An 11,780-nucleotide genomic window follows, 5' to 3' on the forward strand; every position below is an offset into this window, starting at 1 on the left:
TTGACTTGACCTTCACTAAGTATTTATGACTTGAGGCTGGACTTTGACTTTTGATTTCTGCTGCAGACCTTGCAACTTACTAGAATGTGGCAGACCAGCAGAGGTGAATGCACAAGGCAGCTATCAAGGAGGGGGTTAACAATGAAATTTGAATTCAAAGATCATGTTGTCGGTGACAGTAGTAAGAAGAGAGCAGCGGTACACAAAACCTGCAGATTAAAATCAGTGACATGACCAGCACATCATCCAACTTTACCCATCGCTACAAAACCCAACCCTACTCACTGGCAATAGCTAGAAAGCTAATGTTAAGTTTAAGCTATGTTACTCTAGACTTCAGTTAGATCACTTTCTTTTAACTGATCTAAATGTGGAAATTGGAGTAAATCATCAGAATTTTGTATTGACTTTGACTTGTTTGACCTGAACAATGACTTGAATTGCCTTTTTTGACTTGTAGCAGGGACTTGACTTGCTTAATTCTCACCTCAGTAACTTGAGATTTGCTTGAGACTTGAAATAAAGACTACGGACTTGCACATGTGCAACTTACTCCAATCTCTGGCTTTTAGTGTTACCATGCAAGCTCCATAAGAATCTGTAAGAAAATGAAGGTTTGTTCTAAGGGTTTGGTCATTGTTACTCCAATTACTAAAATCCTCTTATTTCCGTCACCTCTGATGATTTCTAACAGTTGAAAGACATTGGTATATGCATTATCAGTAACCTCCACCTATATGCAACATCTGCATCTTTTGCTTAGTATGCAAGAGAAATTTGGACTTCCTACGAATACACCTTAACGTCACTGCAAATTAGAAACTATGTGCACACCCACACAGCTGCACCCACTGTCTTTGACATGTTGTGCCTCATAAACATATCCTTTTAATACTGTGCCTTATATCTAAAATCTTAAACCATTCCTACGTAAGCAATCAACGGAATGAATGAGCTGGAAATACAGATCTGTGAGGAGATAGGGAGTATCAAGTCTAGTGCAGATTCATTCTTATTCCATTAATTCTAGTCTCATTCGGTTCAAAGTCATTCATAGAATCCATTATTCAAAGACAAAATTACAAAAGATATAACCCGAGATCTCAGATATGTGATAAATGTAGCCTGGAGGAAGCAAACTGACTTCACAGCTTCACCCTACTGTCCCAAGATAGAAAAGTACTGGTCTGAACCTTTTAAAATACTCTCTGAAGTAGTTAAATATCTATATTAAACCAGTCTGTTTTAGTAGTTTTGTGAATCTCAGAGAAGACTACAACATATTCTCTCTTATCGCTTAATCAATGCTGGGAATATTCCCCTTATGTACTGCACAAAAAAAGACATTACCATGGTCAAATTATGCCTTGATGAATTAAACACCACCACACAGCTTGAAAGCAGACAGTTCTTGTTAAAGGACAGACTTGTACAGTTTGATAAGGTTTGGCAGCTTCTCATCTGTTACCCAGTGACCTAACATTAATCCTGAGGATTAAGAACTGTATTTAGTGTGAATTTTATGTTATTTGATATTCTTTATTAAAAAACTGTGAATGCCACTTTAATTTCAGATACCACTTGTGCTCCATTTTAATAAAACCTGCCTGGATATATCAGTAGCTATATGTTAATACAATTTCATTGATATTAAAATGCAGAATAAAAAAGTATTTTGATATTTAATTTTGGCAATATATTTTGACTTTTGTAATGATGCTGCATATGTACAAAAGGCAGGAGTTCGTATGTATTTGACATAGGTGACTTATAGGGGCGGAAAAAAAATCAAACAGACTCAATGTCATAACCACAAACTACAGAGATGACTGAGATGACTGAGCACAGGCTTCAGGATGTGCGTCATCGAAAAGCCAGCAGACATTGCTATGTGTGTGCATCACTGCTCTCTCTTTCTCTCTCCACACATTCACATTCACATTCACACTGGCTTGTCATGTTTTAATGACACTTCATTGACTTACAAGGAACGATTTCACATCGTGCTCAACACAAACCCAGCAAAATCAAACTGAGGGACATTCTTTTATCCGCTTCAGCCATCTACAGACAACTGGTGTGCATGTAATCTCAAATCTGTCCTGAAAAGTGGCCTATGATAGAAACACACACACACACACACACTCACACACCTGCTGTCTACTGGTTCTGGCAGTATGGCTGGCATGTGTGCACGCAGGACAGAGACTCAGTGGCGCTTGTGTCCCGTGGCGCGTGCACAGAGATACCGGCATGGTCGTGGCTTGTTATATAAACACACCTCATTAGAAAGTGCACAGCTGACCGCGTGTTTGTATATGTGTGTGTGTCATACTGTTACATCAGTTCCAGAGCCTCGCTGAGGTACAGCTCTGTTTAAAGACCTTACTGGAAATGGGATCAGAGTGGCCCTCCTCTAAGGAAGCGTAAACTCACTATCACTTCTGGTAGACACATAAAGTAATTCGATATAAGCATGTATCTAGTCCACATAACATCAAATATTTATCTGCAAATACATTAACATTTGTGCTACATTACTTTATGAACTTTGTGTCTGTGTTACTCAGTTTCCCTCCTATGTTCTGGCCCTTTTGGAACTTTGTTGATGAAAAGAAAACCAAATTTTGAAGATGGTTAAAAGACGTTGCTGGTGGACCTGTGAAAGTGACATAGACACGTCTTAGGGTAGCTAATGTCTGCAGAATGGCAGCTAACCAACAAGCTAATCTATATCAATTGTTAGCTAGATAGTTACATCTGGAGCTACTGTTAGCAAAACACTAACTAATATATATCACTCTTTAGCTGGCTAGTTAACTGTTGCTTTTACAGGTCCTTCCTTTTACAGGACTGCCACCTGTCCTGTATAATACAGGATTGTCCTGTGTTTAAAATTAAAATGCCCCGTCCCTCACTGAATCAATACAGGGTGAAATTTGCCCATTATTTTCACGCACACCCCACTCTAATGCATAACACTATGTTTTCACATGACATGATAAATAATAAAACCAAAACAGTTTCTTTCGAAATAGTGGAGAAGATTTAAATCAGAATGACAGCCAAGGTGTCTGTCACTCAATGTCATTGTTGCCCTGGTTACGGAGAGTCGGACTAGTTCCCAAAGTCATGTACACGACTTCTGCGTCGTCATTACGGGTTCATGAGTTCTATTTGTATGCAGCATTTGTTTTCATGCTGACAAGTACTTTCAGCTGAAGTCCACCTGTTAAAAGAGAGACGCTGTTCAAGTACAGATCCAAATGGCAGACAGACCACAAGTAGCTCAGTCCTGTCAGTGGGAGTGAGTACAAGGTAAGCCGTACAGTTTGCCAGAGTATTTTCTGATGCCTGTGGTGGACTGTTCGACTGTCCAAGTGCAAGGCAGGGGTTAGAAGCCCAGAGTGTAGTTATTTTGAGAGACAAAACATTTTACACAATGTCTATGAGTTGATATTTGAATCCTTAATGCAACTGTGCTTTACTCTTGTTGACTCTATTTCTATTGCATTCATGTTGAGAGTGGCAGAGGACTTTGAAATTGATGAATAAAAAACACAAAACGGTGCATAAAATTCACCAGAATGCAAGAAATAAAATGTATGACACACGAAATCTAATGGGAGGAGGACTCTCAGACCTCCTGCTTGATTTGTGTCCCTGTGCTTGGGGTCACTGGCCAGGTGTTAATTATTTTTCCAGGTGGAAACATCACCTTTTAACCTTTCTCAAAATTTTGTATCTTTTCAACATAGACGAGCATATAGCATATAGCATATAGCATATCTAAGTGCCGGAAACAGGAGAACCACCCTTGCTCATCTGTTATTAGAGCACAAAGCAAAGAGGGGCGGGATTTAGGAAGGGTCAACCAGGGGTTCATAATTAACTTGAAAATCACTTTTTATTTCCCATGGTATGTGATACAAAAGAAAGGTTTGACATTTTGGGAAATATACTCATTTGCTGTTTTTCCCAGTGTTAAATGAGAAGAGTGGTAACACTCTCTGTACATTCAACATGAAGCTGGAGCCAGCAGGAGGAAACTGCTAGCCTGTGTCTGTCTGAAGACTTTTAAAAAGGCACCTCTAAAGCTAATGAATTAACATGTTATAATTAGGTTCTTTAATCCACAGAAGTGTAAAAACAACAATCATGAAATACAAATTTTACAAATACGTAACCATTTGTGTTACATCATTGTGAAATCAAGTTAAAAAACACTTCTTAAAAAAAATCTTGCACGGTATGTTATCTAAAGCAATGATTTGACATTTTGGGAAATATGCACATTTTCTGTCTTGCTGAGAGTCAGATGAGAAGATTGACACCACTCTCATGTCTGTATGGTGAATATCAAGCTAAACCAGATGCCTGTTAGCTTACCTTAGCATAAAGCACTGCAGGGGAAAAACGGCTAGCCTGGCTCTGTCTAAAGATAACAAAGCTTGCTAATTAACATGTATTATTCAGCTGTTTAATCCATAAATAAAGTGAAGTGCAAAAGCAACAATCTGTCATTTCACAGGATGCAATGTGTTTGATTTTTCTTAGCTGGGAGCAGTACCTTTCTTCAATCGTCACTGGATGCCTGGCACGTAGCTCGGTGTAACACAGTGAATTGTTGCGTTTACACTTTATTTTTGTACCAATTAAACAATTTATATATAACGTGTTAATTAGTGAGATTTAGAAGTGCTTCTAGGAAGATTTTTGGAGACAGGATTGTGCTTTCCAAAAGTTTCCAGTGTAAGTTAAGCTAACAGGTGCTATTTACGAAAAAAAAAAAAAGCAAACAGGCATATTTCCCAAAATACGAACTATTCCTTTACTGCTTACTAGTTTTATGGATGTTGTTTTGTTACTAATAGACGGCCTCAGTTTTTATTTACAGTTACATCACAGCTCCAGAGTAACTTACACCGTTGCTTATGACTGCCTGTGCAGACATAGCTATCCCCTTTGATCATCAGTGTGTGTAAATGTCTGTGTGTGCATGTGTGTACAAGAGATCGAGTGACACCTCAACAAGTGAAGCTCATAAATATTAATAGGCGCCTCATGAATATTCAGAGGGCAGGCTATGAATATTTAAACTATGATGGAGCATGTGGCCGGGTGACTAGACAGCCACAGACAAGAAACAGACAAATAGACCTCCTCCTTTGCTTCTTAACCTCAGCGAGACTCGGCAGCGCAGCCTTTCTTTTAGGCTTCATTAATTCTAATTAAGAATACATAATTTTTATGATTTTGTTTTTATGTGAACTACGGCTCAGGGTAAGACTAATAGTCTTCATGTTGTTTTGCAACAGACTTCCAGCTTCTCTATTCAAATGAGGCAAACCTGCTGAGTGGAGGCTTTCAAATGCTGCACACTGTTCAAATTATAAGGAAAATACAGAAATACAGAAAGAAAATGTAGCCCTAATAAAGATACTATACATTTCAGCAAAGTTAAACATAACATTTTATCATGCTGCTGCCATTTAGGCTTATTTATTTTCTTCCGTTTTTTTCTTCATTTTCACTTTCTGTTATTTTATATATATTTCAGAGACTGTGCTTATCTCCTTCTTTTACACTGTACATGCTTAATACCTACTTGCCGTTTGTGCTGTATATCACATACCTAGACTCGTTCTGCCATATGGTTTCTGTCCATATTACTGTTACATTACTGACATATCATAGCTGCATTAATTCGAGCTGTACATTTTTTGTATTGTGTTACTTTATCTTTTATATATAATAGTTACCTCCCTTCCTTCTATAACTACTCTACTGTTATTGTTCATTCTAAGGAAATGTTTGTGTCTTAATGCAATTTCAATTTTATGTGAGTTTTCAAATTTGTTTATCTTTTGCACTTTTGCACCATTACGCACTTTAAAGAGTGTTTGCACATCCTGGTTAGATGTTAAAGAGCCTTTTTTCTTGGTACTGCAATGACTATAGGTTGAGTCTAATCTAATCAAATTCCTCTGACGTAAAATATCTTTGATAATGTATTATGTATGAAAGAACATTTAAATCCCTTTGATAAAGCATCGTTAATGCTCATGTCAGAAAAGCTATTACTCTAAAAGGATTCAAAAAGTAAAAAAAAAAAATGGTAATTTACCTTAAATGGATTTTAGAATGTGGAGCTTCAGTGATTACTTGATTAGCTGTCGACTAACAAATCTGATAATCAATTAATCGATTTGGGTCATTTGTTGTGAAAAAAGCCAATATTCTCTGATTCCAGTTTGTTTAAATGTGAATATGTTCTGCTCTCTTTACTCCTATGACAGTAAATCGAATATCTTTGGGTTGTGGACAAAACAAGACGCCACCTTGAGTTTTGGGAAATATTGATTGGCAGTTTTCACAATGACCTGTTTAGCATATAAAATTAGTTCCTGTAGGGATATTAAAGAGACAGTTCAGCACAAAATAAAAATACCCATTTTTCCTCTTACCTGTAGTGCTGTTTATCCCTCTAGGTTGTTTTGCTGTGAGTTGCAGAGTTTTGAAAATACAGTGGACGTAGAGATGCCTGGCTTCTCTCAAATATTATAGAACAAGATGGCATTCAGCTTGAGTGCCAAAAAAAAAAGAAAATCCATTGAATCATTACCTAGTAACTCAAGATAATCCTTGTTGTGAGCAGTTTCATGTAGGAACTATGTTCTTTCTTTCGAACTACACCTGCCCACTATATCATTGCACTAACTAGCTCAGTGGTGATAATGTTATAGCACACTTGAGGAGGAGGTTGTTATGGTTTACACCCCACACTGTCACAAGCACAAGCTTCATGTCCATAGGTAGATGCACAGTTCCTTCTGTACAGTGCAGCCATCCTCACCACAAAAACATCAAAACACAATAGTCAAATGTGCAAAAAGCTTATACTGACAAATATTTCTGCTTATTGTGAGGTGGCGACTTATAGTAGACAGTAAATATGACAGGAGAAGGAATGTGGAGTGAGAAAACACACAAACATAAGACTTTCACCCAGCAGACCAGAGTTCAAGTCCTTTGTGAAACAAAAATTACACATGTAGTTAATTTAAAGTTTTAAGTTACTTAAGTTTCATTGTGCATGACAATTAACACCAACCGCAATGTTTTTCTAAATCCGCTTGAGTAGTGTTGTTGCCTAAATCTACACTAGTACTGTTTATGTCTAAACCTAACCAAACTGCGACTGTTTCACAACCTAAACCACATGTGTAATGTCACAGGACGTGACTTACACAAGGTCTGGTAAGTCAATTACTCTGTACTGTCATGTAGGTATTGGGTGGGTGGCTGGTAGATAGAAAATAGTTCCTACATGAAACTGCTCACAGCAAGGTCTGTGGATTATCTTGAGTAACCAGGTCATGATTTCTGGAAAGAGACATTGCTGTTGAGTTTTTCGAATGTATTTTTTTTGCGCTTTGAGCACCACAAGTCAAGTGCCATCTAGTTACATTCTAGTTCCAGAGAAGACAACATCTCGACAGCTAATATCTTCAAAACTTGGCAAGTCAAGCCAAAACAATCTAGCTGGATAAATCGCGCTACAGGTAAGAGGGAAACCCATGTGTTTTTGATTTTGGGATGAACTGTTCCTTTAATATCCCTACAAGACAAGACAACTAATATTATATGGTAAACAGTTGCTGAAAGATCCTCTGAAAATATCTTAAAATAGTGTATGATCACAATTCTGCATCACAACAGGGATTACATTAGTAACAGAGATAGCACTGTTCTCATTGGAGGGATGCAGGCAGATGTCACTGCTGTTTTGCATCATAAACGAAGAATTTGCTCGCAAATGTATCTAAAGCTGTTGAAATTGTTAATGAAGTCACTGTAGAGACTAAAGAAGGAGTAAAATATAGGGTAATGTAAGACCTGGGACATAAGGAGGGACCCCTTGAGAGGGTACAATTCACTGATTTCATGAGGATTGACTATCCTAATTAGAGGTATCACTTGATGCTCCATTTCCCACCCACCATAGAAACAAAGAACATTAACCTCGTTCGATGGGGCTCCTTTATGCAATGTCTCAACTGTACCTATATCTGGGGGGTACCTGAGGTGGAAAACAAAAAAAAAGTGTACAAAGCCCTGATGTAACCCCCAGGGTAAAGTGGATGATGAATTTAGATGCAGTGCGTCAGCAGTCAGAATTACAAAACTGTGAGCGCAGAGAGGAATAATACGGGTTCAAACGTGGGATGGGCTGAGAGCGCGCGCTCGGATTGTGCCAGCGCGGAGCTAAAACAGTTAGGAGGGCTCAGGAGTGGGGTGAAGGAACCATCAGGATGAAGAATCCACCTGACTGGTGTTATTTTCTGATCAATGAGAGTGAGTCACTGTGGATCACCCTCCCAAGATGCTCTGCGGACAAACTTGATGTGCGTAAAAGTGGCCACCTACACACACACACACACACACACACACACAGACAGGTATATACTGTATGAGAAAATGTGTGTGAAGGTGAGGGAAGTGCACCTGTTAAGTGATAGACCTCAGCAGTGCGATGGCTGTGTGGGTTTGTGGTCTATAACGGATGTTTGACAGGCTGATGAGCTCTGGCACTCACACACACACACACTGCTTCTTCTTCCTCCACACATTCTCTCCCCTCCTCCTCTGCCTGTCTTCTCATCTCTTTAGGCGGTGGGCGTAAACTCCCTCCTTTTCTTTCCTAAACGCCGTCTTTTTCCATCTCCACTCTTTCTCCCTCCTGCTCCTCCAATCCCTTTCTGTGCATGTTGTTTTCGCTGATTGCGAGTTTGACAGGTCTTCAGAGAGAGGAACGCGGAGGGAGAGGAATCAAACAATCTCCTCAATTAGACAGCCCACACAAACGTGCGTCTGAACTCTATACCATCTTCATCAGTTGTCGCAGTTTTCATCTCTCAGTCGCAGACACCTTTGTTCCCGAGTTGAAAACACACTGTTCACAACAAAGGCAGAGAAAACCATTTAGCTTTGAAGAACAGAAAGCCGCGACAAGCTTTTAAGGTTTATTTGCATCGAGAGGAGGGAGTCTCTCTTGCTTTTTCTCCCTTAATTGACCCACCAGTTTGCCTGAAATTTGCAAAGGCTGCACAGCGGCCACTGATGTGAGGGCATTCACAATGCAAATGGATCTCCGACTGATTTCGTTATAAGATTGAATATAATCTCACACTTAAAGGGCAATATTGCAGTAGTTTAAATGCAATTAACGAGGGAAGGGGAGATGAGGAAGTTGCTGTTGTGTTCCAGTGCCATGCAATAATTACGCCCACCAAGTGAAAATGAAAAGATTTCTGATGTAAGGAGTAATAAGATTGCACGTAACCAGGACACACAGCCTCTTTGGTCTTATGTCACCAACCAGACTTTCAGCTGTCACTGAGAGTTGATGAGGAAACACACGCACACACACACACAGTGAAGAGAGACAGCAGCAGGTTTCAAAGGAAGAGAAAGAGAAAGTAAAACACAGGAAGCCAAAGAGTCAGCGAGACAGATGAAGTCCATACAGGACCTCCGGACGGTCAACAATGGGATGAGTCAATACTGTAGTAATACTGCGGTGCACTGCAGCATACCTGGAGGGGCTCAGACCTGTTGATGCAATCAGTGCTGGATGTCTCGAGTTTTCTCTTTGCTCCCATCTGTCTCCTCTCCACTTGGCTGTCAACCTCTCTCACAGCCCCCCTCTACCAGCTTTCCTCCCACAACTCCCGCCGTCCTCTCTCCTCTCCTCTCCTCTCCTCTCCTCTCCTCTCCTCTCCTCTCCTCTCCTCTCCTCTCCTCTCCTCTCCTCTCCTCGCTCATTATGTGTGTCGCTGGGAAAAGAAAACGCCGGTTCTGCAAAAGTCAGTTCTTGGAGATACAGAAAAAAAAAAATCCTTACTTTCACACAAGTCATTCACACCGTGTCATTGTGCTATTTTTGTCATGATTTCTTTTTTCTCTTTTGGGTCATGATTTTATCTTCATCTTGCTTGTATGTTGGTGGATTCTGTCTCATAATATTATTTAACAGTAAAGCATACTGGTTGTTTTACCCACAACAATTAATGGATTAATTCAACAATTAAATTAATTGCCAACTATTTTGATAATAGATTAATTAGTTATAGTAGGAGAAAAACAAAACAAAACAAAATTCTCTGATTCAAGTTCTTAAATATACAATATTATAGATCATACAAAAAGTTCTAACACTAGGGGTCTTTCTCACATTAAAACAATAACAAAATGTCTGAAGCAGCGTGGGATCATGGGAGTTGTTATATTCACTTTTAAACAGCCACCATAGCTGATGAAAATCTATGTGAAATGGACGAGGTCATGTTATGTTTCATCACATTCGCTGACTTTCTTCCTCACTCTCTGACGTATCCCATGTTTTCCTGAAGTTGTGTTGCAATCCACTCCAAGTTGGACATCGATAGTTCTGAGTCGGTAAGCCCGACTTTGAATTTAAATGCGTCTGAGTGCATCTGCTTGGGAAGAAAAATCGATGTCCACAGCAGACTGATGTTTGTATAGCAAATCTGAACTTTCTCCAGCGGCTGATTTAACAGATTAGCACACTTTAAAAGTGACAGGAGGAGTAGACTAGTACCACATGCTTACAGAGACTTCCATCAAGCATGAATAAACTGAGCGGAAATGGCAGCTACAAAGCACAGTTTACAACAGAAACACTACATATGGTAAAAAATAATGAAAAGGTAATTCTGCTGACTGTTCACTGTGTGTGCCGCCATATTGTTGTGACATCAGGTGTGTTTATGTTAGCGAACTTGTGCTAGATGGATCTTGCCTACTTGGAATTACGACTTCAATAACTGTTCTATTGCTCTTTTCTGTATTGGAGGTTCTGATTACAATGGATTGCAGCGTTATAGCAGCAAACTAGCAACAGCTGCCAGAAACTGAACCATTACCTTGAATAAGTCGGGATAATGTACATGCTCAACTTAAGAAAATGTCTTTAACATTTGCAGACATTTTAATAAAGAAATGTTACATTTTTTAGTTTTAAAGGTGGGGATCCAATACACTTTTTTTTTTTTTTTTTTTTTTTTTTATCAAATTCAGTCTTCTAGCTCCCCACTCTGCATGTGTGCTTACAAAATCTGATGTTTCTACACAGTCATGGGTCTGTAAATAGGAAACAAAAAGTGTCTCAGATCGCCACACAACACCTTTCCAGCTGATCAGCGACAGGTCATGTTTGTGCCTGGGGAACGGGAGGGGGAGCAAAAGGGACGGTAAATCTTCTGAAGGAGCACCGACGGAGAGGATTTGTTTGACTGTTGAGTTCAAATATGAGCAATCTTTCTCCAGACTCGCATTCCTCACCTTTAATAGGGATATTTTCTGGTTTCTTTAGTCCTCTGTGACAGTAAACTGAATATCTTTGGGTTGTGGATGAAACAAAAGCCCGATCAGCCTCAACTGATGTATTACTAAAAGCTTGTACTGGTATTGGATGGATTTTTGGGGCTCTTGTACAATTTTAGTTCAAGTATGAAAACAAACAGGTTGACATTTGAGAGATTTTCTTCAGTCAGCAGTGATAAACTTCGTTTCTGGCTCAATTTTTTTCCTCATCTATCTCCTTTCTTTCTTTCCCTCACATACACCCCCCTCCTCCTCCTCCTCCTCCTCCTCCTCCTCCTCCTCCTCCTCTCCCTCCCCGGTTTCTCCCATTCTCAGGAACTCAATCTTTTCCCTCCCTCTTTCTAAACCTTCCTCATTTCTTCCTTCCTTTC

This window comes from Lutjanus erythropterus, chromosome 16 (genome assembly GCF_056507025.1).
Source record: "Lutjanus erythropterus isolate fLutEry1 chromosome 16, fLutEry1.hap2, whole genome shotgun sequence".
Classification (NCBI taxonomy): domain Eukaryota; kingdom Metazoa; phylum Chordata; class Actinopteri; order Lutjaniformes; family Lutjanidae; genus Lutjanus; species Lutjanus erythropterus.